The sequence below is a fragment of the Pseudophryne corroboree genome, chromosome 1 (genome assembly GCF_028390025.1).
Source record: "Pseudophryne corroboree isolate aPseCor3 chromosome 1, aPseCor3.hap2, whole genome shotgun sequence".
Taxonomy (NCBI): Eukaryota; Metazoa; Chordata; class Amphibia; order Anura; family Myobatrachidae; genus Pseudophryne; species Pseudophryne corroboree.
The window spans coordinates 179,667,415-179,691,626 of NC_086444.1; the positions used below are offsets into that span (position 1 = coordinate 179,667,415).

Genomic DNA, 24,212 nt, shown 5'->3' on the forward strand with positions numbered 1-24,212 from the left:
CACGCCCATAAAACGGCCTGTTTCCGCCCAGTAACACCCATTTCCTGTCAATCACATTACGATCGCCAGACCGATGAAAAAGCCGTGAGTAAAATTACTAAGTGCATAGCAAATTTACTTGGCGCAGTCGCAGTGCGGACATTGCGCATGCGCATTAAGCGGAAAATCGCTGCGATGCGAAGATTTTTACAGAGCGAACAACTCGGAATGAGGGCCTAGGTTCTTACTACATCCCCTGCAATGGGTTTCTAACAGGGGTAGGAGTTTGATCATAGGTACAACAGCAGATCGGTTGTATTTTTCTATACTTTCTTCATCCCTGACCCACCCCTGCACTCTCGCCCCACTGTTCACAGCAACACACAGGTGGGCAGTAGAAGCAAGATGTGGGCCATATGAGTCTAAATATTTATGTCTTGGTAACTGTATTTCTCTTACGTCCTAGTGGATACTGGGGTCTTGTACTTCAGTACCATGGGGTATAGATCTGGTCCACTGGAGCCTGGCACTTTAAAACTTTTAGTGTGTGTATGTGTTTGCTGGCTCCTCTCCTCTATGACCCTCCTTCCAGGCTCAGTTTAGAAATATATGCCAGAGGAGCCGGGTGCACTTCTCTGGAGCTACAGAGAATTTTCTGTTAAGTTTCTTATTTTCAGGTAGCTCTGCTTGGCAGACAGGCAACCTTCTTCGTGGGACTTAGAGGGGGGGACCGAACCAACCTCCTGAGGGTTAATAGTTCATAATCCCAGCTGACAGGACACTGAGCTCCTGAGATGATGATCACTCATCGTCAGTATGTGTGCCAACACCAGCAGCTAGCAGCCACCCTCTAACAGATGCCGAAGACCAGGTGCGGTGAGTGTTACACCGGGGTCCTGGTTAGCAGGTCCCCGGTGCAGTGTTGGTGGCGGTCACGGGCCCAGAGCTGCGGTGCCCGCCGCGGATATAACTGGCTCAGGGTTATTGCCCTACAGTGCTCACTGTCGTTAAGGCTTTGTGTGGACTGTTCATGACTAAAATGCAGTGTTTTACACTTGTGGCCAGTATAATATTGTGAGGGACCGCGCGCCATTGCAAGGGGCAGTGCTTCCCATGGCGGTACCAGCGGCGGGAAGTCGCCATTTCCTGCTGCTGCGGACATCAAAGGCTGCATGCACGCTGCTCCTCCAGTACCCACGCTCAGGGCCGGATTAACAATGGGGCTGATGGAGCTGCAGCTCCAGGCCCAAACTCCAAATAGGCCCACTGCATCTGCAGAGCTCTATGCTGCAGTAGAAAGGAAAAAAAATCCTTCTACTACAACGTCCCAGGCCACACCCCCCCTGGCCTGAAAACCCATTACCCCCACTGCTGCGGATTAGGGGTGTATCAAATGCCGCCAGCATGGAATGGATGTCTTGCATATGGTAGCGACGCAGCGGAAGGCTCTCATTGTCCTCCCTGCGCCGCTGTCAGCATGGAGACTTGCAGCCTCCTCCTTCGTACCGCATGACTCTACGACGCGTGACGTCATGAAGCTACCGCCCGGCCACCACCGCGCTCTCCAGTCCACAACACAGCGCAAGCACAGAATACAGCTTTGAAAGTAGTGACGTGTCTATGCTGCATTGCTGCTCCGTGAAGGCGGCCCATCCTCTGATGACCCTCCTGACTGCAGTGACTGAGGTGAGGGGACCCATACGTGCTGGCTGTCTGCTGCTCTAGACTCTTAGTAATATGCTACTGTATGCTCGGAACTGGAGGCTGGGGTTGTGTTTATAAAAGATGCAGTGTATATATATATATATATATATATATATATATATATTCTGCTCTAAGTATAATATTCATAATATAAACATAGGTAAACATAGATGACTATGTATATGTACAGTGTGTATTTTATAGCACTGAGTGTATATATATATATATATATATATATATAGTGGATGTGTGTGTCAAAGTAGGGCGGTGTGTATACAGTATATAATGTGCAATGGTCGGGTAGTGGGATATATATATGTCCAGTCGGCTGCTCTCACCGCTCAGTTCAAATAACAACCCGAACAACGGAGGATTCTGTCAACGTTTCAATATTCATTCAAACATTTTCGTCAATGACGTGAGTGCCGCCGACTGGAAATTGGCCCTCATTCCGAGTTGTTCACTCGCTAGCTGCTTTTCGCAGCAGTGCACACGCCAAGCCGCCGCCCTCTGGGAGTGAATCTTAGCTTAGCAGAATTGCGAACGAAGTATTCGCAATATTGCGAAAAGATTTTTCTTTGCAGTTTCTGAGTAGCTCGAGACTTGCTCTTCCAGTGCGATCAGTTCAGTGCTTGTCGTTCCTGGTTTGACGTCACAAACACACCCAGCGTTCGCCCAGACACTCCCCTGTTTCTCCAGCCACTCCCGCGTTTTTCCCAGAAACGGCAGCGTTTTTTCACACACTCCCATAAAACGGCCAGTTTCCGCCCAGAAACACCCACTTCCTGTCAATCACACTACGATCAGCAGAACGAAGAAAAAACCTCGTAATGCCGTAAGTAAAATACCAAACTTCTTAGCAAATTTACTTGGCGCAGCCACAGTGCGAACATTGCGCATGCGCAGTTAGCGGAAAATCACACCGATGCGAAGGAAAAGAACGAGCGAACAACTCGGAATGAGGGCCATTATACGTGGGATATTATGTATCGCTACCATTGGAGGGCACCGGCCATTATCATTACATTAACACACAGGGGAGTGGAGTGCAGCTGACTGACTATGCTATATATATATATATATATATATATATATATATATATATATATATGTGTGTGTTGAAGTGGGGTGGTGTGTGGCGGGATATGGGAATTGAAAAAAAAATGTGTCATTCAACAGAGTTGTACTATCAATTATGCTCCAGTGCAGAGGAAGGGACGAGACCAACAAGAATGTGCTTCCCAGGCTCAAATCCTTCCCTCTTCCACTGCTCCGCACAAGATATTCTACTCTATGGAGACTGCTGTGCAATTGGGGCTGTCAGAGTCAGGCAGGGTCCTGAGGCCAGTGATATATTGGGGGAAAGCTGCAGTACCCTGTTTGTGAGAGCAGAAGAATACACAGCAGGGCATCGGAGGACTGAAAGTCACCATCTGTCCAGCCGCAAAGTGCAGCACCAGCCTCCGGCCCTCTCATCTGCCCTGTCACCCACCTCCTCCCCTGTATTCAGGATGTGGGGCCCTGGAGGGGGAACTGTCAGCTTTTGGAATGAAAGAAAAAATGCAGTGCTGCATCCGAGGGCAGCAACCAGATGGTGGAGAAGTGTGTGTGTGTGTGTGTGTGTGTGTGTGGCTCCAAAGCAGGGGCTGAGAGAGGGAAGCAGAGAGTGAGCAATGCAGGAGGTGAGAGAGGGATGGAGATAGGGAGAGACGCAGGGGCTGAATGAGGGAAACGGAGTAAATAATGCAGGGGGTGAGAAGGAAGCAGGCCCTGAGAGGATAGCAGGGAGTGAGAAGACCAAGGGTTGAGCAAGGAATGGAGAGCGTGAGAGGTGCAGGGGCTGAGTGATTGAAGCAGGAAGTGAGTAATGCTTTGGGTGAGAGGATAGCAGGGAGTGATGCAGGGGATGAGAGGCAAGCAGGACCTAAGAGAGTAGCAAAGTGAGAGGACCAGGGGTTGAGTATGGGTTGGAGAGCATGAGAGGTGCAAAGGCTGTGATCATAGCAGGGAATTAGGCACAGGCGTGCGCAGAGACTGACTGGCGGGTGCCGCTCCGGACTTCCCCCCCCTCCACGGCATTATAGTGTTCTCTCACCTCCCCTGTCCTGGATATAGACTGCTCACCTGGTCCGCTCACCTGGGCCGCCCAGGTGAGCAGTTTATATCCAGGACAGGGGAGGTGAGAGAACACTATAATGCCGTGGAGGGGGGGAAGTCCGGAGCGGCACCCGCCAGTCAGTCTCTGCGCACGCCTGTGGAATTAGGTATTCAGGGGGTGAGAGGGTAGCAGGGAGTGAGAGGACCAGGGGTTGAACAAGAAATGGAGAGTGTGAGATGTGCAGAGGCCTGTGCGATGGAAGCAGGGAATGAGAAATGCAGGGGATGACAGTTAAGCAGGTCATAGGAGGGTAGCAGGGAGTGAGACAACCAGTAGTTGAGCAAGGGATGGAGAGCGTGAGAGGTGCTGTGTTTGTATGATGGAAGCAAGAGGTGAGAGGGAAGAAGGGAGTGAGAGGACCAGGGGTTGAGCAGGGATGGAGAGCATGAGAGGTGCAGGGGCTGAGTGAGGGAAGCAGGGAGTGAGTAATGCTCTGGGTGAGAGGGTAGCAGGGAGTGATGCAGGGGGTGAGAGGTAAGCATCTAATGAGATGGTAGCAGGGAGTTAGAGGACCATGGGTTGAGCAGGGGATGGAGAGAGGGAGAGGTGCACAGGCTGAGTGATGGAACCACGGAGTTAGTAATGCAGGGGGTGCGAAAGAAGCAGGCCCTGAGAGGATAGCAGGGAGTGAGAAGACCAGGGGTTGAGCAAGGGATGGAGAGCGTGAGAGGTGCAGGGGCTGAGTGATTGAAGCAGGGAGTGAGTAATGCTCTGGGTGAGATGGTAGCAGGGACTGATGCAGGGGGTGAGAGGTAAGCAGGCCCTAAGAGGGTAGCAGGGTGTGAGAGGACCAGGGGTTGAGTAAGGTTTGGAGAGCATGAGAGGTGCAAAGGCTGTGAGGGTAGTAGGGAATTAAATATTCAGGGTGTGAGCGGGTAGCAGGGAGTGAGAGGACCAGGGGTTGAACAAGAAATGGAGAGTGCGATAGGTGCAGAGGCTGTGTGGAGGATGCAGGGAATGAGAAATGCAGGGGGTGAGAGGTAAGCAGGTCATGGGATAGAGAGCGTGAGAGCTCCTGAATTTGTATGATGGAAGCAGGAGGTGAGAGGAAAGAAGGGAGTGAGAGGACCAGGTGTTGAGCAAGGGATGGAGAGTGTGACAGGTGCAGGGACTGAGTGAGGGAAGCAGGGGGTGAGAGGGTATCAGGTGGTGAGTGAGGGATGGAAGAAGCGAGAGGTGCGGGGGGGGACACAGGAGAGCAAAGTTACCTGGGATGAAGATATTGGCACATAAGAGAGTGGCAGACAAAATAAATAGGTAAGGGAAAGAAGAAGAAACACATGGAAAACAGAGAGAGGTGAAGAAACAAAGGGTAGATATTAGAGATATACTGTAGGAACATTTGAGACATTGAGGAAAGATGAAAACATAGGGGGTCATTCCAAGTTGTTCGCTCGCAAGCTGCTTTTAGCAGCTTTGCACACGCTAAGCCGCCGCCTACTGGGAGTGAATCTTAGCTTATCAAAATTGCGAACGAAAGATTCGCAATATTGCGAAAAGACTTCTCTGTGCAGTTTCTGAGTAGCTCGAAACTTACTCTGCCAGTGCGATCAGTTCAGTGCTTGTCGTTCCTGGTTTGACGTCACAAACACACCCAGCGTTCGGCCAGACACTCCTCCGTTTCTCCAGCCACTCCCGCGTTTTCCCCAGAAACGGTAGCGTTTTTTCACACACTCCCATAAAACGGCCAGTTTCCGCCCAGAAACACCCACTTCCTGTCAATCATACAACGATCACCAGAACGAAGAAAAAACCTCGTAATGCCGTGAGTAAAATTCCTAACTGCATAGCAAATTTACTTGGCGCAGTCGCACTACGGACATTGTGCATGCGCATTAGCGACTAATCGCTCCGTTGCGAGAATAAAATAACGAGCAAACAACTCGGAATGACCCCCATAGTGAATAGTCTTACATCATATAACATGTTTTATATATACTTCATAGTGTTAAAAACCATCTACAATTAATCTCTTTTTTAAAATACCTAACCCACCCATCATTATATTCAAAAATCCATACCGCCACCTCTATATTCCCACTCTGAGCCCTGTATGTATATATGTATTTATGCTCAGTGATACCGAGGGGATTGAAATTGAGGGGGTTGAAGGTAGGTGGGTATTTTTGCAATCATGGTGCTAGCCACACTCCACAGCACATACCACACCCCACAGCACTGGTCACTCCTCCATATCAGTAGATAATCCCCCACCATGCTGGTCAGACACTCTGCGACGGCACACAATAGGCCATCATAAATTTCAGCTCCAGGCCCATGAGGACCATAATATGGCACTGCCCACGCTGTTACAGGCTGTATACACTGGTACCAGGGGGTCATAGACAGGGGAGAGTTCACCAGCGGTAGTATTAGTACATACACATTGTTTCACACTTTGTGCTCTGTGTGCTGGGTCCGCTCCTCTGTGTCACTCCACAGGGCTGTCTGGTGTCTGTGTGGGGTGTTGGGCAAAAGGCTGCACAGTACATTCCTGTATGTCTCAAGACTTGGTTATGTGCGCTGCTTGTAATTCTACCCCGTCTTCTGTGGGGTCTCCCATGTGTGAGCAATGGCCCTCATTCCGAGTTGATCGCTCACTAGCTGCTTTTAGCAGCAGTGCAAACGCTAAGCCGCCGCCCTCTGGGAGTGTATCTTAGCTTAGCAGAAGTGCGACAGAAAGGATCGCAGAACGAGGTTACATTTTTTTCAAGCAGTTTCAGAGTAGCTGCAGACCTACTTCTTCCTTGCGATCACTTCAGTCTGTTTAGTTCCTGTTTTGACGTCACAAACACGCCCTGCGTTTGACCAGCCACTCCCCCGTTTCCCCAGGCACGCCTGCATTTTTTAGCACACTCCTGGAAAACGGTCAGTTACCACCCAGAAACACCCACTTCCTGTCAATCACTCAATGATCTGCAGTGCGACTGAAAAGCGTCGCTAGACCTTGTGTGAAACTGCATAGTTTTTTGTGAAAGTACATTGCGCAGAAATGCCAATTTTTTGCCTGAACGCTGCGCTGCAAAGAACGGCAGCTAGCGATCAACTCGGAATGACCCCCAATGTTCCTTGTCTCCTCAAGGACCCAGCTCACAGACACCTGACTGGTTGGATAGCTTTAAGAGCATGATTCACAATGTAAATTCTGAACTAGCTGCTGCTAAAAGAGAGAGGCAGGTGTTAAAACACTCAATTGGTTGTGTGGCTAAGGCAGCAGATTCTAAAAAGGTTTCGCAGCCCCCTCTAGCGGTTTTCCACAAATGCTCATTGCCACAGGTTCTCCAGTCTGATTCTGATCAGCCAGATGTGGATGATGATTATATGGATGAGGACAGCTCTCTGTCCCCTGGGGTGGAGGCCCTTATTTTCTCTATCGTCCTAAGTGGATGCTGGGGTTCCTGAAAGGACCATGGGGAATAGCGGCTCCGCAGGAGACAGGGCACAAAAAAGTAAAGCTTTACTAGGTCAGGTGGTGTGCACTGGCTCCTCCCCCTATGACCCTCCTCCAGACTCCAGTTAGATTTTGTGCCCGAACGAGAAGGGTGCAATCTAGGTGGCTCTCCTAAAGAGCTGCTTAGAGAAAGTTTAGTTTAGGTTTTTTTTTTTCTTTACAGTGAGTCCTGCTGGCAACAGGATCACTGCAACGTGGGACTTAGGGGGAAAGTAGTAAACTCACCTGCATGCAGAGTGGATTTGCTGCTTGGCTACTGGACACCATTAGCTCCAGAGGGATCGAACACAGGCCCAGCCGTGGAGTCCGGTCCCGGAGCCGCGCCGCCGACCCCCTTGCAGATGCTGAAGCGTGAAGAGGTCCGGAAACCGGCGGCTGAAGACTCCTCAGTCTTCATAAGGTAGCGCACAGCACTGCAGCTGTGCGCCATTTTCCTCTCAGCACACTTCACTGGGCAGTCACTGAGGGTGCAGAGCGCTGGGGGGGGGCGCTCTGAGAGGCAAATATAAACCTTATACAAGGCTAAAAATACCTCACATATAGCCCATAGGGGCTATATGGAGATATTTAACCCCTGCCTGACTGGAAAAATAGCGGGAGAAGAACCCGCCGAAAAAGGGGCGGGGCCTATCTCCTCAGCACACGGCGCCATTTTCTGTCACAGCTCCGCTGGTCAGGACGGCTCCCAGGTCTCTCCCCTGCACTGCACTACAGAAACAGGGTAAAACAGAGAGGGGGGGCACATTAATGGCTATATATATATATATTATATATTAAAGCAGCTATAAGGGAGCACTTAATATAAGGATATCCCTTGTATATATAGCGTTTTGTGGTGTGTGCTGGCAGACTCTCCCTCTGTCTCCCCAAAAGGGCTAGTGGGTCCTGTCTTCATTAGAGCATTCCCTGTGAGTTTGCGGTGTGTGTCGGTACGGGGTGTCGACATGTATGAGGACGATATTGGTGTGGAGGCGGAGCAATTGCCAAATATGCAGATGTCACCCCCCAGGGGGTCGACACCAGAATGGATGCCTTTATTTGTGGAATTACGTGATGGTTTATCTTCCCTTAAACAGTCAGTTGAGGACATGAGGCGGCCGGACAATCAATTAATGCCTGTCCAGGCGCCTCAAACACCGTCAGGGGCTGTAAAACGCCCTTTGCCTCAGTCGGTCGACACAAACCCAGACACAGGCACTGACTCCAGTGACGACGGTAGAAATTCAAACGTATTTTCCAGTAGGGCCACACGTTATATGATTTTGGCAATGAAGGAGACGTTACATTTAGCTGATACTACAGATACCGTAAAACAGGGTATTATGTATGGTGTGAAAAAACTACAAACAGTTTTTCCTGAATCAGAAGAATTAAATGACGTGTGTGATGAAGCGTGGGTTGCTCCTGATAAAAAGTTGATAATTTCAAAAAAGTTATTGGCATTATACCCTTTCCCGCCAGAGGTTAGGGCGCGCTGGGAAACACCCCCTAAGGTGGACAAGGCGCTCACACGCTTATCTAAACAAGTGGCGTTACCCTCTCCTGAGACGGCCGCACTTAAGGATCCATCAGATAGAAAGATGGAAGTTATTCAAAAGAATATATACACACATGCAGGTGTTATACTACGACCAGCTATAGCAACTGCCTGGATGTGCAGTGCTGGAGTAGTTTGGTCAGAATCCCTGATTGAAAATATTGATACCCTAGATAGGGACAATGTTTTACTGTCGTTAGAACAAATAAAGGATGCATTTATCTATATGCGTGATGCACAGAGGGATATTTGCACACTGGCATCTCGGGTGAGTGCTATGTCCATTTCAGCCAGAAGAGCCTTATGGACACGACAGTGGACAGGCGATGCGGATTCAAAACGTCACATGGAGGTTTTGCCGTATAAAGGGGAGGAGTTATTTGGAGTTGGTCTATCAGACTTGGTGGCCACGGCTACTGCCGGGAAATCCACTTTTTTACCTCAAGTCACTCCCCAACAGAGAAAGGCACCGACCTTTCAACCGCAGCCTTTTCGCTCCTACAAAAATAAGAGAGCAAAGGGTTTGTCGTACCTGCCACGAGGCAGAGGAAGAGGGAAGAGACACCAACAGGCAGCTCCTTCCCAGGAACAGAAGCCCTCCCCGGCTCCTGCAAAAACCTCAGCATGACGCTGGGGCCTCTCAAGCGGACTCGGGGACAGTGGGCGGCCGTCTCAAAAATTACAGCGCGCAGTGGGCTCACTCGCAGGTAGACCCCTGGATCCTGCAGATAATATCTCAGGGGTACAGGTTGGAATTAGAGACGGATCCTCCTCATCGTTTCCTGAAGTCTGCTTTACCAACCGTCTCTTCCGAAAGGGAGAGGGTGTTGGAAGCCATTCACAAGCTGTACGCTCAGCAGGTGATAGTCAAAGTACCCCTATTACAACAAGGAAAGGGGTATTATTCCACTCTATTTGTGGTACCGAAGCCGGATGGCTCGGTAAGGCCTATTCTAAATCTGAAGTCCTTGAACCTCTACATAAAAAAGTTCAAGTTCAAGATGGAGTCACTCAGAGCAGTGATAGCGAACCTGGAAGAAGGGGACTTTATGGTATCCTTGGACATCAAGGATGCGTATCTACACGTTCCGATTTACCCCGCACACCAGGGGTACCTCAGGTTCATTGTTCAAAACTGTCACTATCAGTTTCAGACGCTGCCGTTCGGATTGTCCACGGCGCCTCGGGTCTTTACCAAGGTAATGGCCGAGATGATGATTCTTCTTCGAAGAAAAGGCGTATTAGTTATCCCATACTTGGACGATCTCCTAATAAGGGCAAGGTCCAGAGAACAGCTGGAGACAGCTTTAGCACTATCTCAAGAGGTGCTAAGACAACACGGGTGGATTCTGAATATTCCAAAATCCCATTTAATCCCGACAACTCGTCTGCTGTTCCTAGGAATGATTCTGGACACGGTTCAGAAAAAGGTTTTCCTTCCAGAGGAAAAAGCCAAGGAGTTATCCGATCTGGTCAGGAACCTCCTAAAACCAGGAAAGGTGTCAGTACATCAATGCACAAGAGTCCTGGGAAAAATGGTGGCTTCTTACGAAGCAATTCCATTCGGCAGATTCCATGCAAGAATATTCCAAAGGGATCTGTTGGACAAATGGTCAGGGTCGCATCTGCAGATGCACCTGCGAATAACCCTGTCACCAAAGACAAGGGTGTCACTTCTGTGGTGGTTGCAGAAGGCTCACCTATTAGAAGGCCGCAGATTCGGCATTCAGGATTGGATCCTGGTGACCACGGACGCCAGCCTGAGAGGCTGGGGAGCAGTCACACAAGGAAGAAACTTCCAGGGAGTATGGACGAGTCTGGAAAAGTCTCTTCACATAAACATTCTGGAACTAAGAGCAATCTACAATGCTCTAAGCCAGGCGGAACTTCTCCTGAAAGGAAAGCCGGTGTTGATTCAGTCGGACAACATCACGGCGGTCGCCCATGTAAACAGGCAGGGCGGCACAAGAAGCAGGAGTGCAATGGCAGAAGCTGCCAAGATTCTTCGCTGGGCGGAGAATCACGTGATAGCACTGTCAGCAGTGTTCATCCCGGGCGTGGACAACTGGGAAGCAGACTTCCTCAGCAGACACGATCTTCATCCGGGAGAGTGGGGTCTACATCCAGAAGTCTTCAACATGTTAATAGACCGTTGGGAAAGACCAATTGTAGACATGATGGCGTCTCGCCTCAACAAGAAACTGGACAAATATTGCGCCAGGTCAAGAGATCCACAGGCAATAGCTGTGGACGCACTGGTAACTCTTTGGGTGTACCAGTCAGTGTATGTGTTTCCTCCTCTGCCGCTCATACCAAAGGTATTGAAGATCATACGGCAAAGAAGAGTAAGAACAATACTAGTGGTTCCGGATTGGCCGAGAAGGACTTGGTATCCGGAACTTCAAGAGATGCTCACGGACGAACCGTGGCCTCTACCTCTGAGAAGGGACCTGCTACAGCAGGGTCCCTGTCTTTTTCAAGACTTACCGCGGCTGCGTTTGACGGCATGGCGGTTGAACGCCAGATCCTAAAAGGGAAAGGCATTCCAGAAGAAGTCATTCCTACCTTGATTAAGGCACGGAAGGAAGTCACCGTGAAACATTATCACCGCATTTGGCGAAAATATGTAGCGTGGTGCGAGGATCGGAGTGTTCCGACGGAGGAATTCCAACTGGGTCGTTTCCTACATTTCCTGCAATCAGGATTATCTATGGGTCTCAAATTGGGATCCATTAAGGTTCAAATTTCGGCCCTGTCAATATTCTTCCAAAAAGAATTGGCCTCTGTCCCTGAGGTCCAGACTTTTGTCAAGGGAGTACTGCATATACAGCCTCCTGTGGTGCCTCCGGTGGCACCGTGGGATCTAAATGTAGTTTTAGATTTCCTCAAATCCCATTGGTTTGAACCATTGAAAAAGGTGGATTTGAAATATCTCACATTGAAAGTGACTATGTTACTAGCCCTGGCCTCTGCCAGGAGAGTATCTGAATTGGCGGCTTTATCTTATAAAAGTCCTTATCTAATCTTCCATTCGGATAGGGCAGAACTGCGGACTCGTCCGCATTTTCTCCCTAAAGTGGTATCAGCATTTCATCTGAACCAACCTATTGTGGTGCCTGCGGCCACTAGCGACTTGGAGGACTCCAAGTTGTTGGACGTTGTCAGAGCCTTAAAAATATACATTTCAAGGACGGCTGGAGTCAGAAAATCTGACTCGCTGTTTATATTGTATGCACCCAACAAGTTGGGCGCACCTGCTTCTAAGCAGTCGATTGCTCGTTGGATTTGTAACACAATTCAACTTGCACATTCTGTGGCAGGCCTGCCACAGCCTAAAACTGTAAAAGCCCACTCCACAAGGAAGGTGGGCTCATCTTGGGCGGCTGCCCGAGGGGTCTCGGCATTACAACTCTGCCGAGCAGCTACGTGGTCGGGGGAGAACACGTTTGTAAAATTTTACAAATTTGATACCCTGGCAAAGGAGGACCTGGAGTTCTCTCATTCGGTGCTGCAGAGTCATCCGCACTCTCCCGCCCGTTTGGGAGCTTTGGTATAATCCCCATGGTCCTTTCAGGAACCCCAGCATCCACTTAGGACGATAGAGAAAATAAGAATTTACTTACCGATAATTCTATTTCTCGGAGTCCGTAGTGGATGCTGGGCGCCCATCCCAAGTGCGGATTATCTGCAATACTTGTACATAGTTATTGTTAACTAATTCGGGTTATTGTTAAGGAGCCATCTTTAAGAGGCCCTTTCTGTTATCATACTGTTAACTGGGTTTAGATCACAAGTTGTACGGTGTGATTGGTGTGGCTGGTATGAGTCTTACCCGGGATTCAAAATGCCTCCCTTATTGTGTATGCTCGTCCGGGCACAGTACCTAACTGGAGTCTGGAGGAGGGTCATAGGGGGAGGAGCCAGTGCACACCACCTGACCTAGTAAAGCTTTACTTTTTTGTGCCCTGTCTCCTGCGGAGCCGCTATTCCCCATGGTCCTTTCAGGAACCCCAGCATCCACTACGGACTCCGAGAAATAGAATTATCGGTAAGTAAATTCTTATTTTTGCTATAATGGAGGTCCTTCACATACCCGAAGCGGAACTAACTTTAATGTTAGACCCAAGAGTTCTGTTACCTTTCCGGTGTCAAAAGAGTTAAACTCCCTGGCCAGGGAGGCTTGGTTAAACCCTGATAAAAAAATGTTTTAAATTCCTCAGAGGTTTTATATCTACCTTCCCTCTTCCAGCTGTGGATAGGAAAAAACCCCGGCGGTCGATACATCTGTATCCAGACTGACTAAGAAATTGGTACTGCCTGTCCCCGGGGATGTATCCCTAAAAGAGGCAGCTGACCGTAAAATTGAGACAACGCTCAATCACATTTACACGGCAGCAGGTGCAGCACAGCGCCCCACAGTAGTTTGCGGGTGGATCTCCAGGGCAGTGGTAAAGTGGTCTGATAATGTTATTTATGGTTTAGACGCTCTACCCCGGGATGAGGTAGTTACCCTGCTGCAACATATACAGGATGCTGCAAATTTTATGAATGAAGCTATAAAGGAGTTGTGTAAGATCAATGGCCGCACTACTGCTATGGCGGTCTCAGTGCGCAGAGCTCTATGGTTACGTCAATGGGCGGCGGATGCTGATTCCAAAAAGGGTGTGGAAAATCTTCCCTTTACAGGTGATGCCTTGTTTGGAGACGAATTGAATAAGTGGATCTCCCAAGCAACGGCGGGTAAGTCTACCTACCTACCGTCTGCTGCGCCACCTGCTACATGTTCGTACACCAGACCCTTCTTGCAGTCCTTTCGTGTGGCAAGGTTCAGAGGCAGGGGCCGTGGGGTCTCCACCACCTCCAGAGGATCTCATGGTAAGTCCCATAAACCTTCTCCAGCCATCTCCCTGGACCAAACCGTCAGATCCCCGTCCGCAAAACCCTCCGCCTGACGGTTGGCCCCAGCAACAAGGCGACTTTCAGGTAAGTGCTCGCCTTCAACACTTTGCCCACGTGTAGGCGGAGCCCTGCCGGGATCCTTGGGTAAGGGACCTCATTTCCCACGGATACCGGCTGGAATTCCAAACGCTCCCTCCTCAAAGGTTTTTCAAGTCGGGCTTACCAGCTTTACCCGCAGCAAAAGTTACCTTGCAAGAGGCTATTCACAAACTTTTGCAGACAGGGTTGGTAGTTCCTGTACCTCCTTCGTTACGCAACGAGGGGTTTTGCTCCAGTCTTTTTGTCATTCCCAAACCAGATGGTTCAGTGCGCCCCATCTTGAATCTGAAGTCTCTCAACCCGTATCTGCTGGTGTTCAAATTCAAGATGGAGTCTCTGAGGGCGATGGTGTCCGCTCTGGAGGAGGGGGAGTTCCTGGTGTCTCTAGACGTCAAGGATGCTTACCTTCACATTCCTATGTGGCCCCCTTATCATGCTTACATCAGGTTCGCCATATTGGAAGACCATTTCCAGTTTCAGGCCTTACCTTTCGGATTATCCACAGCTCCGAGGGTCTTCAAAAAGGTCATGGCGGAGATGTTGCTACAATTGCGCATAATGGGAGTGAACATAGTCCCCTACTTGGATGATCTCCTGATAAAGGCGGTGTCCAGGGAATGTCTGCTACACTGCATCTCTCTGACTACCCGCCTGCTCACGGATCATGGGTGGATCTTCAATTTCAAGAAACCTCACCTGGACCCGACCCAACGTCTTCAGTTCCTGGGAATGATACTGGACACAGTATCCCAAAGAGTGTTTCTCCTGATGGACAAGGCCTTGATCATACAGGCTATGGTCCGCTCGGTACTCAGTCCTCGCAAGGTGTCTATACATCTTTGCATCAAATTACTGGGCAAGATGGTGGCTGCTTACGAGGCAATCCAGTACGGCCGGTTCCATGCCCGGACGTTTCAACTGGGTCTGCTGGACAAATGGTAGGGTTCTCACCTGCACATGCATCAGGAAGTGACCCTATCTCCAAAAGCCTGTATTTCGCTATTGTGGTGGCTTCAGATTCCTCACCTGGTAGAGGGCAGATGTTTTAATATCCACTCATGGATTCTACTGACAACGGATGCCAGCCTCCGGGGAGCGGTGACCCGAGAGACCCAGTTCCAAGGTTTATGGTCACTTCCGGAATCGGCTTTACCGATAAACATCCTGGAACTTAGGGCAGTTTACAATGCTCTTCTACAAGCCTCCCATCTCCTGACGGGTCAGGCAATACAGGTTCAATCGGACAACACCATGGTGGTGGCGTACATAAACCAACAAGGGGGAACAAGAAGCAGAGCGGCGATGCGAGAGGTGTCAAAAATATTAGTGTATCATTATACAATGTATCACTGCATTAACTGTCATTACATTAAAATTTATTGTATTGTAATTCATATATGTACTGAATATTATTTAAGAGTAAGGCTTTTCAACAAGAAATGTTGTTTTTTAATGTATATCAATTATTATTATTATTATTATTATTATTATTATTATTATCATTATCCTTTATTTATATGGCACCACAAGGGATCCACAGCTCCCATTACACAGTACATAATCAAATGAGCAAACAAAAAAACAGCACTTACAGTTCAAGACAATATAGGACAGGTATAGAAAACCAGGGTTTAGGTGCCATCAAATGGAGTATAAGATAGTGTAAGTAAGAAAAGGAAAGGCACATGAGAAAAGAAGTCCCTGCTCTTGCAAGCTTACAATCTAAAAGGTGAAGGGCTAACAGACCGGGGTGACACAGAAAGGGCAGACAGTGAGCATAGACAAGAGGGTAGGATGAGAGTTGGCTGGGTTTGGTGAAGAAGAGGATTTTAGGAGTCCATTTGAAGTTTTGTAGAGAGGTGGAGAGTCGGATGGGGAGAGGTAGAGAATTCCAGAGATAGGGAGCAGCACATACAAAATCTTGTAGGTAGGAGTGGGAGGAGGTAATCAGTTGGCAGTAGAGACGGCGTGCATTAGCAGAGCGAAGAGTACAGGTAGGAATGTAAAGAGAGATAAAGTCAGAGATGTAAGAGTGAGAAGAGTGAGTGAGGACTTTGTAGGTGAGTGTGAGAAGCTTGAATTGGATTCTGAATGGGAAGGGTAGCCAATGAAGGTCCTGCAAGAGAGGGTATGAAGATGTAGTATGTTTGGTGAGGAAGATGAGATGGGCAGCAGCATTGAGGATAGATTGGAGTGGAGAGAGGCATTTTGGAGGGAGGCCAGATAGGAGGAGATTGCAGTAGTCCAATCTGGAGATGACCAGTGAGTGGATGAGGGTCTTAGTAGCATCCTGGGTGAGAAAGGGTACTGAATGTGTGGTTTGAAAGAGAGGAAGGAGTCAAGGATTATTCCAAGACATCGCACTTGGGGGCTAGAGGAGATAGTTGTGCCATCAATGGATAATTAAATTGTGGGAGGTGAGATTATGTGGGAGGGAGGGAAGATGATCATCTCAGTCTTAGATATATTAAGTTTAAGAAAGTGCCGGGACATCCAGGAGGAGATAGCAGAGAGACAGTTGGAGATACGAGTGAGGAGAGCAGGGGAGGAAAGGTAGATTTGAGTATTGTCAGCGCAGAGATGATATTGTAGGTCAAAAGAGCTAATGAGCTCACCTAATGAGGTTGTGTAGAAAGAGAAAAGAGAGTCCCAAGAACAGAACCTTGGGGGACACCTACTGGTACAGGAAGTGGGGGGGAGGTGGAGTCATGAGAGGAGACAAGCAACGGTCAGAAAGGTAGGAGGACAGGCAGTAGAGAGCAGTATCACGCAAACCAAGGGAGTGGAGGATTTGCAGGAGAGGGGGGTCTACAGTGTCAAAAGCAGCAGAGAGGTCAAGGAGAATAAGCAGAGAGTAGTGGTCCTTGGATTAAGCAGCAAGGAGGTTATTGCAGACTTTCGTGAGGGCAGTTTCAGTGGAGTGCAGAGGATGGAAACCAAACTGGAAAGGATCAAGCAGTGAGTGGGAAGAAAGACAGTGAGGCGGTTGTAGACAATACGCTCAAGGAGTTTGGAGGCAAAAGGGAGGAGAGAGATGGGTCCGTAGTTGGAGAGATTGGTTGGATCAAGGGTAGGTTTTTTAAGAATAGGGGAGACAAGTGCATGCTTGGAGGCAGAAGGGACAGTGCCTGATGAGAATGAGAGCTTGAGTAGATGGGCAAGATGGGAACAGGCAGAAGAAGAGAGGAAGCGGAGAAGGCGGGAGGGAATAGAGTCATGTGGGGAGGTGGAGGGGGGTGAGGACCGGATGAGAATCATGACTTCCTCTCCAGATACAGGGAAGAAAGATGTCAGAGTTGGTAGAAGGGAAGGAGAGGGGGTTCGGAAAATGGTTCTAGCGTAGGGGTGGGCAAAATACGGCCCTCGGGCCGGATGTGGCCCCCAAACCGATCCTGCCCGGCCCACTGCTTCCCACCAGCATGCAATGACAAGCGGCCTGACCGACTGCGCTGCTTGTCATTGCTCTGCAGTACCTCCAAGCTGCCGGCGCCTGTCTCCCCTGCTGCTGCTGCACGGCACCTTACACACTCATCCTCCTTCTCCCGCCTCCAGAGTCCCCAGTGACAAAGGCAGGTGCAGCTATGCGGAGACGAGGGGGCGGGGCTACACGGGACATAAGCCACTGCTACAGATCCATCCTTCCTGCCACTGCCAGCCAGACACAGATCAGTAAGTTAATGGAAAAAGTGAGGGAAAGAAAGTGTATTTGTGTGTGTGTGTGTGTGTGTGTGTGTGTGTGTGTGTGTGTGTGTGGGCAGTGGCGTCAGACTGTTTTTAGGTTGGGGGGAGTTCTTTAACACTCGCTGTACCACCCCCAACCCCCCCTGGATTTTTTTCACTGTGTCACCCCCCGTATTCTGTCACTAAGTCACCCCCACGTGTTGTCACCGTGTCACCTCCCGTGTCCTGTCACCCCCGTGTTCTGTCACCGTGTCACTGACACTTCCCCCACGTTCTGTCACTGTGTCACCCCCCGTGTTCTGCCACTGAGTCAGCCCCCCCGTGTTCTGTCATCGTGTCACCCCCCGTGTTCTGTTACCGTGTCACCCCCCGTGTTCTGTCACTAAGTCACCCCGCCGTGTTGTTACCGTGTCACCCCCCATGTTCTGTCACTGTGTCACCCCCCCCATTTTCTGTCACTGTGTCACCCCCGTGTTCTGTCACTGTGTCACCACCCCGTGTTCTGTCACTGTCACCCCCCGTGTTCTGTCAACGTGTCACCCCCGTGTTCTTTCAACGCGTCCCACCCCTTTGTTCTGTCAGTGCCAACCCCCCCCGTGTTCCGTCACCGTGTCCCACCCCCGTGTTCTGTCACCGTGTCACCCCCGTGTTCCATCACTGTGTCCCACCCCCATGTTCTGTCACTGTGTCACACCTTTCCCCAGGGGCCATAAGACACTGGTTAATTTGCTTGCTGTGCAATGATTATCCCAAATAAAATGTTAATGTGTAAAAGGGGACTCTACCTGCCGTAATGTGTAAAAGGGGACTCTACCTGCCGTAATGTGTAAAAGGGGACTCTACCTTTCCGTAATGTGTAAAAGGGGACTCTACCTGCCGTAATGTGTAAAAGGGGGCTCTACCTTCCGTAATGTGTAAAAGGGGACTCTACCTGCCGTAATGTGTAAAAGGGGGCTCTACCTTCCGTAATGTATAAAAGGGGACTCTACCTGCCATAATGTGTAAAAGGGGGCTCTACCTTCCGTAATGTGTAAAAGGGGGCTCTACCTGCTGTAATGTGTGTAAGTGGCGCTACTGTGTGGTGTAATTTGAATAATGGAGACTATTGTGCAGCCTAATATGAATCTGTATTATTTTTTGGCCACACCCCTTCCCCATGAAGCCAAGTCCCTATATTTTTGGCACGTGGGGGAATACTGACAGGAAAGTGTCAAGTGGCCCCTCAGCTGAAATAATTGCCCACCCCTGTTCTAGTGGGATGTTATGTCCTGACAAATGGAGTCAATTTTGGATGTGAAGTAGGTGGCAAACTAAAAAGCAGAAAGTGAAGAGGGGAGTTGAGGCGGGGGTGGGCGGAGGAGCAATTTGACAATAGCAAACAGGTGTCGCGGGTTTGAAGATTGGGAAGAGATTAGGTTTTTGAAGTAAGATTGTTTAGAGAGGGTAAGGGCAGCAAAGTAGGATGAGAGCATAAATGTGTATGGAGGAAGTCGGCCTTAGAGCTTGATTTTCTCCACTATCGCTTAGCGGTATGTGAGCATTTTTGCAGATATCTGGTTCATTTGGTGTGCCAGGGTTGAGGGGTCCGATCTGCGAGGGTGAATAGTGGTTGGTGGGGTGAGCAGAGGTAAGGGATGCATTGCATTGTATAGGGAAGTAGCTTGTTCAGGGCAGGAAAGAGAGGGAATAGGAGAGAGGAGTGAGTCAAACAGGTAGGATAGGTAGTGGTGTCAGTAGCCTCAATGTTATGCTTTGTGATGGTAGTCTTAGGTGGTAGAGATGGAGAAGCAGATAGAGAGAGGTTAAAAGTGAGCAGGTATTGGTCAGAGAGGGGGAACAGGGAGTTGGAGAAATCATAAAGATCACAGCGGTGAGTAAAGACCAGATCCAGTGAGCTCCCACTCAGGTGAGGTTAAGGAGTTTAGAGGCAGGTGATTTTGTGGGGTTATCGACAGGGATGTTGAAATCACCTAGGATAATAAAACCTTTGTTTCTGCAGCAGGGTACATTGGTTTCCACAGGGAAACATCGGGGTGTAGAGTGGATCTGGATCCAGAGACTTTGCTAACTGAGCTGGCAGCAGTGTAAGTCTGTGAAATTCAGTGCTGCAGCTCCATCACCTCTCAAGTGGCGCCATACACTGCCGATGGCCTGGTTCCCAGGTACCTGCAGCGGAGGCGTCCCGACTTAGGCACAGTCGCAGACTGCTCTCCTGGATTGCATGGCTGCTACAGGGAGGAGGTAAGAGAGTCTCCTAGGTGGGATACGCCATTAAACCGTTACTAGTCCGCATTCTGGGGAGATGGGCCGTGGCGCTTGTGTGGACATTGTCACTTGGCAGAGACCCCACTAGACCACCAGTGCATCCGGAGCGTAGGTCAGGTGTATTAACACTAGTTTAATGACGCTCCATAGTACCTAGGGTGGAATACCAGCATAGGGGAGGCGGTGCTTTACCTGTAGCCCCTCCCCCAGGCCAGGGCGCCATCTCCTGCAGATTTCCCACCCTGGAGCTTCCTCACTCCCTCACAGAGACTCTGGGTGCCATCTTAACAGCATAGCAACAGCAGGTCTCCGGAATTGTTGGGCAAGGTCTTCCATGTAAAGCCGCATGTGTACAGCATTGTGTCTTTACATTCACTTGAGTATCCTACATGTCTTAGAGACAGCATTAGTTGAGAAAAGGTGTACATTGCAGAGTATATTGTACAAGTATTCTGCTATATCCCCCAGTCTGAGACTGCGCTGTGAGATATATAAGTCCAGTGCAGCATTATTGTGATTTCACTTTCAGTGTTTTCCAGATATAACTGTCACTATGGGCCTAATTCAGATCTGATCGCAGCATCGAATTTATTAGCTAATGGGCAAAACCATGTGCACTGCAGGGGGGGCAGATATAACATGTGCAGAGAGAGTTAGATTTGGGTGGGGCGTATTCAAACCGAAATCTAAATTGCAGTGTAGAAATAAAGCAGAATCCAAAGCTACACAAGATCTGCTATAAGCGCCTAATCAAATAGTTTTTAAAAACGACATCATGAGCGCTGCCAAAAAAGCACTGTGTATATGCTTTAAAAATTGCCAAGAACGAAGAGAAAAGATTGGCTGCGCTTATGATGTGGTTAAAACAACCTTGTTATTGGAGAGCTGACAAACACAATGATAATAAATAAAAGTTTTTATTAAAATATTAATATACCAATGAAGTTTTAAACACAATATTTTACAAAATTATACATATGTGTACACTCTAAACTGACCCTATATATCAAACAGCAAATAACAATGTTCACAAGATAAATTAGTGGTTGGTAATAATGTTAAAAAAAATGTAACATACATGTAGCATTCATATGGCTACTCACTGAAATTATATCATTCACTAGGATCGTGAGACTGCACACTATCTAAAAGTACAGAGGCAACATGTACTTTAAGATTCATAAAAGTCCCGGCAACAGGTGACTTAATTAGGGAAGATTAGATAATTACCTCTCCTGGGCTGTTAACAGCGGGCGTCCCCGGTGTAGTCCACTATAGCCCTCTCTGCGAGTTAATAAGGAGAATGATTTGAGCAAATTGCTCTAATGAGGGCTGTTCCCATGTAATGGGGGGTATCTCTGTATTAGAAGGCTTTTTCCTGAGATCTCCCGGGGGCTGGTAAAAATCCTTTATTATGCCCACTCACATGCGGAGAGGAATGTGCCGTCCAGTGCCGTCAATAGTGCTGCTAACGAAGTAGCTTTGCGCGCCGTGCATCGGCGTTGGCCAGGACTTCCAGATGTAATGAGGCAAGTCCTCTCGCTGAGGCTGGAATGTCCTTAAGCGGTAACCGCCGCTGGCAGCAGAATGGAGGCACTAAGTGAGAAGCGCTGGCCGGAGCAGTCCGTAGTAGATTGGAGCAGTGCCAATATGAACGGGTCAGCAGTCAGAGAAATAATGGGAGGAGCCTAACGCGTTTCGTCACGATCACGTGACTTTCTCAAAGGAATATTCTAATACAGAGATACCCCCCATTACATGGGAACAGCCCTCATTAGAGCAATTTGCTCAAATCATTCTCCTTATAAACTCGCAGAGAGGGCTATAGTGGACTACACCGGGGACACCCGGTGTTAACAGCCCAGGAGAGGTAATTATCTAATCTTCCCTAATTAAGTCACCTGTTGCCGGGACTTTTATGAATCTTAAAGTACATGTTGCCTCTGTACTTTTAGATAGTGTGCAGTCTCACGATCCTTGTGAATGATATAATTTCAGTGAGTAGCCATATGAATGCTACATGTATGTTAAAAATGTTTAACATTATTACCAACCACTAATTTATCTTGTGAACATTGTTATTTGCTGTTTGATATATAGGGTCAGTTCAGAGTATACACATATGTATAATTTAGTAAAATATTGTGTTTAAAACTTCATTGGTATATTAATATTTTAATAAAAACTTTTATTTATTATCATTGTGTTTGTCAGCTCTCCAATAACAAGGTTGTTTTAACCACATCATAAGCGCAGCCAATCTTTTCTCTTCGTTCTTAGAAATAAAGCAGCCAGTATTTAGCCTGCACAGAAAATAAGAGTTTACTCACCGGTAAATCTATTTCTCGTAGTCCGTAGTTGATGCTGGGGACTCCGTAAGGACCATGGGGAATAGACGGGCTCCGCAGGAGACTGGGCACTCTAAGAAAGATTTAGTACTACTGGTGTGCACTGGCTCCTCCCTCTATGCCCCTCCTCCAGACCCTTAGTTAAGGAAACTGTGCCCGGAAGAGCTGACATTACAAGGAAAGGATTTTGGAATCCAGGGTAAGACTCATACCAGCCACAACAATCACACCGTATAACTTGTGATAACATACCCAGTTAACAGTATGAACAACAACCAAGCATCAACCACAGATGCCAACATAACATCACCCTTTATTAAGCAATAACTATATACACGTATTGCAGAAAGTCCGCACTTGGGACGGGCGCCCAGCATCCACTACGGACTACGAGAAATAGATTTACCGGTGAGTAAAATCTTATTTTCTCTAACGTCCTAGTGGATGCTGGGGACTCCGTAAGGACCATGGGGATTATACCAAAGCTCCCAAACGGGCGGGAGAGTGCGGATGACTCTGCAGCACCGAATGGGCAAACACAAGGTCCTCCTCAGCCAGGGTATCAAACTTGTAGAATTTTGCAAAGGTGTTTGAACCCGACCAAGTAGCTGCTCGGCAAAGCTGTAATGCCGAGACCCCTCGGGCAGCCGCCCAAGAAGAACCCACTTTCCTTTTGGAATGGGCCTTTATTGATTTTGGATGCGGCAATCCCGCCGCAGAATGAGCCTGCTAAATCGTGTTACAGATCCAGCGAGCAATAGTTTGCTTTGAAGCATGAGCACCCAGCTTGTTGGATGCATACAGGATAAACAGCGAGTCAGTTTTCCTGACTCCAGCCGTTCTGGCCACATAAATCTTCAAAGCCCTGACTACATCAAGCAACTTGGAATCCTCCAAGTCACGAGTAGCCGTAGGCACCACAATAGGTTGGTTCAAATGAAAAGATGACACCACCTTTGGCAGAAATTGTGGACGAGTCCTTAATTCTGCCCTGTCCACATGGAAAACCAGATAGGGGCTTATACATGACAAAGCCGCCAATTCTGACACACGCCTAGCCGAAGCTAAGGCCAATCGCATGACCACCTTCCACGTGAGATACTTTAGCTCCACGGTCTTAAGTGGCTCAAACCAGTGGGATTTCTGGAAACCCAACACCACGTTGAGATCCCAAGGTGCCACTGGTGGCACAAAAGGGGGCTGAATATGCAGCACTCCCTTAACAAACGTCTGAACCTCAGGAAGAGAAGCCAGTTCTTTTTGAAAGAAAATGGATAGGGCTGAAATCTGGACCTTTATGGACCCCAACTTCAAGCCCATAGTCACTCCAGACTGTAGGAAGTGCAGGAACCGGCCCAGCTGGAAATCCTCTGAAGGGGCCTTCCTAGCCTCACACCAAGCAACATATTTTCGCCATATACGGTGATAGTGTTTTGCTGTCACGTCCTTCCTAGCCTTTATCAGCGTAGGAATAACTTCATCTGGAATCCCTTTTTCTGCTAGGATCCGGCGTTCAACCGCCATGCCGTCAAACGCAGCTGCGGTAAGTCTTGGGACAGGGCCCCTGCTGCAACAGGTCCTGTCTGAGAGGCAGAGGCCATGGGTCCTCTGTGAGCATTTCTTGCAGTTCCGGGTACCAAGTCCTTCTTGGCCAATCCGGTATTGTTCTCACTCCTCTTTTTCTTACGATTCTCAGCACCTTGGGTATGAGAGGAAGAGGAGGAAATACATAGACCGACTGGAACACCCACGGTGTCACTAGTGCGTCCACAGCTATCGCCTGAGGGTCCCTTGACCTGGCGCAATACCTTTTTAGCTTTTTGTTGAGGCGGGATGCCATCATGTCCACCTGTGGCAGTTCCCATCGATTTGTAATCTGCGTGAAGACTTCTTGATGAAGTCCCCACTCTCCCGGGTGGAGGTCGTGCCTGCTGAGGAAGTCTGCTTCCCAGTTGTCCACTCCCGGAATGAACACTGCTGACAGAGCTTGCACGTGATTCTCCGCCCAACGAAGAATCCTGGTGGCTTCTGCCATCGCCACCCTGCTTCTTGTGCCGCCCTGGCGGTTTACATGAGCCACTGCGGTGATGT

The 24,212-nt window shown here is 48.8% G+C and overlaps 1 protein-coding gene across 1 annotated transcript in view; it reads left to right on the top strand.

The window, feature by feature from the left end:
- The first annotated feature begins 1,409 nt into the window (after positions 1–1,409).
- LOC135059863 (V-type proton ATPase subunit S1-like protein) overlaps positions 1,410–24,212 on the top strand; it is a 237,895-nt gene continuing 215,092 nt past the window's right edge. Inside the window, exon 1 of the mRNA XM_063963940.1 lies at positions 1,410–1,665. The gene's annotated coding sequence lies outside the window, so the exon portion shown is untranslated. The remainder of the gene's footprint in view (positions 1,666–24,212) is intronic.